General features: G+C 35.0%; 1 pseudogene; it reads left to right on the top strand.

Annotated features, from left to right (window-relative positions):
* The first annotated feature begins 1,071 nt into the window (after positions 1-1,071).
* On the top strand, positions 1,072-2,218 carry LOC150011590 (peptidyl-prolyl cis-trans isomerase D pseudogene; annotated as a pseudogene).
* The last annotated feature ends 5,239 nt before the right edge of the window (positions 2,219-7,457 follow it).

Raw genomic sequence — 7,457 nt, 5'->3', positions numbered from 1 at the left:
CATATATGGTCAATTAATTTATGACAAAGGGACCAGAATATACAATGTGAAAGGAGAGTGTCTTCAATAAATGGTGTTGGCAAACACTAGACAGTCACATGCAAAAGAATGAAAGTGGAACCCTATCTTGCCATACACAAAAATCAACTCAACATGATATAAAGACTTGAATGTAAAACCTGAAGTCATAAAATTCCTAGAAGGAAAATATAGGGGGTAGGTTCCTTGTCATTGGTCTTGACAATGATATTTTAGAATTTGACACGAAAAGCAAAGGTAATGAAAAGCAAAAATAAACAAGTGGGAGTACGTCAAACTAAAAAGGAAAACCATCAACAAAATGAAATGGAGAAAAGATTTGCAAATCATGTATCTGATAAGGGGTTAATATTCACAATACTAGTTATTATTGCTACATACTGAAAAGAACACTCTACAAGTTTACAATTCTGGGCAGCAGAAATATGGATATGTTACATTATTATTTGTTAAGAAAGAAAGAATAAAGTAAAATAAAGAGGTACAAAGAGGTTAAGGGAGGGAAGGAAAAGAAAGAAGGAAAGAGGAGGGATAGAGGAAAAAGAGACAAAGGCAGGCTGGAAAAAATTAAAACCATGCTGACTACAGAAAAGTATCAGGGCATTCTGCCTGTTTCTATTCTTTCTTTCTTTTATTTTTTTTAATCCTCATCTGAGGATATGTTTATTAATTTTATTAAGAGAGAGAAAAGGGGAGAGAAACATTGATTAATCACCTCCCATATGCGCCCTGATTGGAGATTGAACCTGCAAGCTAGGTATGTGCCCAGACCAGGAATCAAACCCACAATCTTTTGGTGTGTTGTTTACAATTCTAGGAAGCAGGGATATATAGACAGGTTACACTAACTGAGCCACCCGGCCAGCACACTATTCTTTCTAGTAAGGGAAGATTTAAAGGAAAACGCTAAAGAAATTCTTTCTTTATCAAAAAAGAAGACACAAAAGCAATGAGGTAGAAATATCAAAAATAACACTAACGCACACTTTACATGCAGTACACAGGAGTTATTAAAACCACATTAGGGGTGCTCCGAACCTGCTTCCAAACGTGTCTGCAAGTCAAAATGTCGTTCCCAACACCCCAAGCTAAGCCCTCCAACCCCAGTAATCCCCGAGTCTTCTTTGACGTGGACATCGGAGGCGAGCGAGTTGGTCGAATTGTCTTAGAATTATTTGCAGATATTGTACCCAAAACTGCAGAGAATTTTCGCGCATTGTGTACAGGAGAAAAAGGCATTGGACTCACCACCGGGAAACCTCTCCATTTCAAAGAATGCCCATTCCATCGAATTATTAAGAAATTTATGATTCAGGGTGGAGATTTCTCAAATCAGAATGGGACAGGTGGAGAAAGTATTTATGGTGAAAAGTTTGAAGATGAAAATTTCTACTATAAGCATGACCGGGAGGGTTTATTGAGCATGGCAAATGCAGGCAGCAATACAAATGGTTCCCAGTTCTTTATCACAACAGTTCCGACTCCTCATTTGGATGGGAAGCATGTGGTATTTGGCCAAGTAATGAAAGGAATGGGTGTGGCAAGAATTCTGGAGAATGTAGAAGTGAAAGGTGAAAAACCTGCTAAATTGTGCGTTATTGCAGAATGCGGAGAATTGAAGGAAGGGGATGATTGGGGAATATTCCCAGAAGATGGTTCTGGTGACAGGCATCCAGATTTCCCCGAGGATGCAGATATAGATTTAAAAGACGTAGATAAAATACTATTAATAACAGAAGACTTAAAAAACATTGGAAATAGTTTTTTTAAATCCCAGAACTGGGAGATGGCCATTAAAAAATACTCAAAGGTTTTAAGATACGTGGAAGGTTCAAAGGCTGTAACTGAGGAAGCAGATAGATTGAAGCTGCAACCTGTAGCTTTAAGCTGCATGCTAAATACTGGTGCTTGTAAACTGAAGATGTCAAATTGGCAGGGAGCAATTGACAGTTGTTTGGAGGCTCTTGAAATAGACCCGTCAAATACCAAAGCACTGTACTGCAGAGCTCAAGGATGGCAAGGATTAAAAGAATATGACCAAGCATTGGCTGATCTTAAGAAAGCTCAGGAGATAGCACCAGAAGATAAAGCTATTCAGGCAGAACTGCTGAAAGTCAAACAAAAGATAAAAGCACAGAAAGAAAAAGAGAAGGCAGTGTATGCAAAAATGTTTGCTTAATAAGGGATTCATTTATACTTAAATATCACACATTGATGTATAAAGGCAGCAAGAAAATTAAGAGTTTTTGTCTATTACATATGATCCTTAATGTTTCTCCTTCGATACTTCAGTTCCCCGTTGTTTACAGTTTAGGAATACTGATACCTGTTCACTCTTAATAAAAGTGTTATAAACTATAAAAAAAAAAAAAAAAAAAAAAAAAACCACATTAGGGACTAAATACTAGAGTTGTCACATGCCTTACACTGTTAGTCTTGAATTGTTCTTTTTCATTTTGTTTTCAGTTCACTGCTTAATTTTTTTAGTGGCATAGTGCCACCTAAAATAAATTGTTTCCAGATTCTTAAGATCTTATAATATCTTTAGTTGTGATTAAAAGTGAAAAATGTAAATAAAATTAACAGCAATAAGTAACAAATGAAAAATAATATTTTATGGCTTGTATTAGCTTGAAATTGATATTAACCTTAAAACATCACTACCTAACATTTTAGCTAGCAGACTTATTAAGATTCAAGAGAGTAACTAGCCTAGAAAAAGTACTTACATTGGCTTTCCACAAAACTAAAGGTCTACCTGATGTGTTAGGAATAATAATGATGTATGTTAGAATGTTATGGCTTTTAGACAAATTCTTCTAATATAAGAAAAAAGTTTTTAAAGATGTATGAATTACAAAAGGTAAGCTATTGAGAAAAAATACTCAAATCAATAATGAGATACCATCTAATATTCAGAATACAGAGCCTAATTCAAATAAATCCTGAGAATTCTCATAGTATTTTCACACACAAACAAAAAAACATTGTTTTACCATTACGGGCTGCAATAATAAACATGAGCAGCCATTGCCTGAGTTCTACAGTGGAAGTTTTTAAATGTGAATAAAACCCCAATGTAGATGTATTTTCATGCTACTCACAATTAGATCTTAAAAACTTTATTTTTGATCATTATTAACTCACTAAAAGCTTCAAATGCTGAAGGTTTTTTCACTCCATTTATGGGATACTTTCAATAACAACTTCCAACTGGTTTTGAACAAAATGTCATCAAAATTTAGAGATCCTGCTTACAAAAATGTTTAATAACAATGTAGGACATGTAGATTTGTAAAGTACTGTAGTTAGTCAAAGACTCAAATTTTTTTGAAATCTAACTAATGAAAGGCAATGAGAGAAAGCTTATAATGACATGCCCAAGTATTCTTTTTGTATTCAAAATTAGTATTGTCTCAAAAACACTGGAATTTAGTTACATTAATTGTGTATATGTAAAATTGTTTAAAATTGTGACAACCTCAACTTCTATTTGGTAAAATATCAAGCCTCTTTGGATGCAATTGAGATATATATGTAAACCACAACCAATTCCAAATATATCTTGGCTACATAGGTTACATAATTTATTAATAACCCTGTTTTGCCCATGAGGTGGTTCACCAAATTTGTATTAATATCATTGCAGGAATAATTTTATATTTAATGTTGTGTTACATGTGTCAAATTATTGTCTGCAGCAATAAACTCCTTAAAATACTAAATCAGAAAGTAAATGCTGATGCTTTTTCAACAGACTTGTGTCTTCAGGTTGTCATATGGTCAATATATGACAAGAAATGCTAAACATCAGCAAACATCTTGTGTACAAGTTATATGTTCCTCATCAACTTCACTGAAAAACAAAATATCAGTACTAAATTTACCAGTAAGCATTAGTTTTCCTTTCTTTGAGCTTCCTGCTTGCAAAAAGATTACAAACACATTACCAAACAGTAAAAAAAGAAAACAGCTGTTGACAAAAGCACTGTAGCAACAACATTCCTACTACTCTATGTATGCTCTCTGACAGGACTGATTAGCCTCCATTCATGCAAACTTTCACTTACACCTAATCTAAAATTCCCCCATGTTTTCTACCGACCTCTCCCCCAGGCATGGTGATTATACAAATCTCTCTGACTTTAGCTTACCATAGTACAACAAGCTGGTACAACAAGTGGCCAGCAGGGACAGCAGCACTACTTCTTCCACCCAACCCAGTGAGTTAGTTAGTTGTCCCTGACTGCTCATGTTCGAGCACGCTTTATTTTATCAGCAAGTGCTCTTCATGCCTTTAAAAGGAGCTATGACTTACTTTCCATCTGGGAAGTATCAGGCCTGGTTTATCATTGGATGTCTTCAGATGTAACCATGTGTTAAAATGAAAACTCTCTTCACTGCACACATGACTCATGCACTAATTCAGATCATGGCAAAGGTTAAAACAAAAATGGCTGTTCATTGAATCTACCTGGGCTCATTTAAATAGAACTATTAATGATATTTAATATTTAGTTACAAACAAAAATTCCAAGTTAAATGCTAAACGGGGCATGCCACTAGGACCACAGGCATAAACTGAGTATCACAGGCAAATCGGGATGATGTTCATTGTACTTTGAAGCATTAGCCTCATATAACAAATGAAGAAAAATGCACAGAGACAGAGGCTAATTTGCTGTATGGAGAATTTACTGTAAAGCTAATTATGCTTAAGCATCAGGCCCTATCCTTATATATGCCCCTTTCAAGTCCTATACCTAATTTTGTAGTCACAATTTTGCATTCTTTTTCTATATGGAGGTCTCCTCACAACCTGGAACTGCCCATGTATAGAAAGGTTTAATAATTAACCCAAATTCAGATAGCCCCGGATACCTAAAAAATGAGTTTGGCCCTGGCCCTGGCTCAGTTGGTTAGAGCATTGTCCCGTAACCAAAAAGTTGCGGGTTCAATTCCCAGTCAGAGCACATACCTAGGTTGCAGGTGCAATCCCCAATCTGGGAGTGTATGATACAGGCAAGATGATCCCCTGCCCAGGTGCATATGGGAGGCAAATAATCTGTTTCTCTCTCTCCTTTCCTCTCTCTAAAGGCAATGAAGAAAAATGTCCCCAGGTGAGGATAAAAAATAAAAATTAGGACTGGTGTTAATTTGGAGAATATATAGTTTTACCATAAAATGGAAAAATAACATTGTTTTTCCCCTCAACAGAATCCTAACTGGTGTCACTATATTGAAGTCGTTCCCTGCTATATTCCAACCTACATACCCCTAATACCACAAGCATAGAAAAATACCACTTTAATTGTGTTACTTTCAAATTGAAATGACTCCTCAATAAATTTCAATTTCCAGTGTGGCTTTCTACCTCACCATGAAGCACACACACACTTTTTAAAATATTGAAATATAATCTTATCTCCAACTACATCAGTAATGTTTATTTTCTTTGTTTTTCCCCATTTGAACTTTATTTTATCATTGTTTCTAATTTCCCAAATCCTCTGCTAAAACTATCCTATGTTCTACTATAGTTCACGATAGCTATTTTCTAAATCAAGTATTTTGACTTCCAATCTTAAATATTTCAAACTTATTTGCATGTCATATCCCCACTCACCCACCCAAGAAACTATAACCTCTCAGAAAAAAACTTAGTTTCAATTATTTTGTACCCTCACCTGAAACACTGATTGGTACATAGCACACAATAACAATTCCGCAAAAGAAAACATTTCTAGGCCTACATTTACAAATGCAAACCCCTCACTCCCCTAAATTTAAAAAGGATTCTATCTGTTTTTCTTATAACACTGGCTGAATTCTTCAACCCAACTTATAAACTTCCCTTAAATTATACAAAAAAGCTCTTCTTATATTGCATGTATAGTACTGTATTTATAGACCCTATAGTAGATCTCATTCTGAATAGGATAATGTGGTCCAAAGACTGATTACATCTTTATAATTACCTTCCTCTCCTCTCTTCCGACTACTTGAGGTCAGAGGTGTCTATGAATTTGGTGAAACAAGTCATTGATCAATAAACAAGGAAAATAAAAGAGAATCTCTTCTAAATTGAAAAAAAGTCAGTGCTATGCCTTTATTTCTCAAATTTACACCTCCATCTGACTAGGAAAATACAGGGTATTAATGACAACCTGTAAAAAATAGAAAACAAAAATTAAGAGTTCTAGGTCAATGATTCCCAGACAAGTAAAAATGTTTTTAATTGGTAAGCTTAACAAATGATTTATATTTTAATTTTGTCAAGAAAGGACTAAAAACGGGAGGGGCACTCTAAAATCAAAAAATAAGAATATACTTTTAGAAAAAAGAAAGAATAGACCATTATATTAAAAAACCTGACATTATCACTGATTAGTAAGTTTCAAGGACAGCATATTGGAAACAGCTCTCATAGATGGGAAAATTCATTTCAGCTGGGACCAAATTTCTTCATTCTAAACCAGACTTTGAAATGAAATTTATACTGGCAAAGGTGTCTACAAACCATAACACTAAAGTCAAACCAAGTAAGTAATTTAAAGGAAAATAAGGGAAGTTTGCCTACTCCCTGGCCACCTGTCCTTTCCCTCCCTCACACAAAAAAACAATTTATGTGTGACTGGTAGAGTCCCTAAACAGAAAAGCAGGAAGTCTCTTTTATGCTAAGAAAAGTTGTAAAGACTTTGTAATTGTAAAGATCCTCCTTTCAAATGATTCTGCAATTAAATTTACTATATATCAAGTTCCTGTAATATACAAGAACACTCTGCCTCAATTTAGTGTATACAATCAGGCTGCCATGACCCAACCATGAACTTGCTACAGCCTGCTTCATTCATTCCCTTGAATGAAGCCCCTTAATGCAGACCACCTACTGTCTGCCAAATAATCTTTGCAAGGTCTTTAATACCTCTACTCTCAACCCATCTCTTTGAAGCTTTATTAAAAATTAGGTCTCTAAGTGGTTCGATTATTTATCTTACCTCCTTTTTAACTATTAAGAATCTGTTTCATTACTTCTTTTTGGTGCTTGTTCTGGGCAATACTGCTGTCCTTCAAGGCTTAAAGTGATGTCCTGTTTTTCAGTGCTCTAAATATACACAGTCCTTTATTTGTACCACTTTACAATCCTCGTATTTTTATATAACATCATACAGTGGTTAAGCATGTTGTTCTCAAATCCTTACTCTGCCACTGATTAAACGGGTGACCTTGGGGAAGCCACTCAACTTTATGGTGCTTCAGTTTCCCCATCAATAAAATGGGGATAACTTTTGTATATACATCATAGGGTTCTTGTTGAGTAAATGTGCTAATATACAAAAAGCACTTAGCACAGTGATTGTTATATATACTGGTATTATAGTCACTTACCTAATTCTAGTCTCACCATTTGACCACAA

Source organism: Furipterus horrens, unplaced genomic scaffold (assembly GCF_987537825.1).
Source record: "Furipterus horrens unplaced genomic scaffold, mFurHor1.1.pri manual_scaffold_4, whole genome shotgun sequence".
In the NCBI taxonomy this organism is placed as follows: Eukaryota; Metazoa; Chordata; class Mammalia; order Chiroptera; family Furipteridae; genus Furipterus; species Furipterus horrens.
The sequence above is the reverse complement of the archived record's forward strand: the minus strand, read 5'-3'. Positions and strand labels throughout refer to the sequence as shown.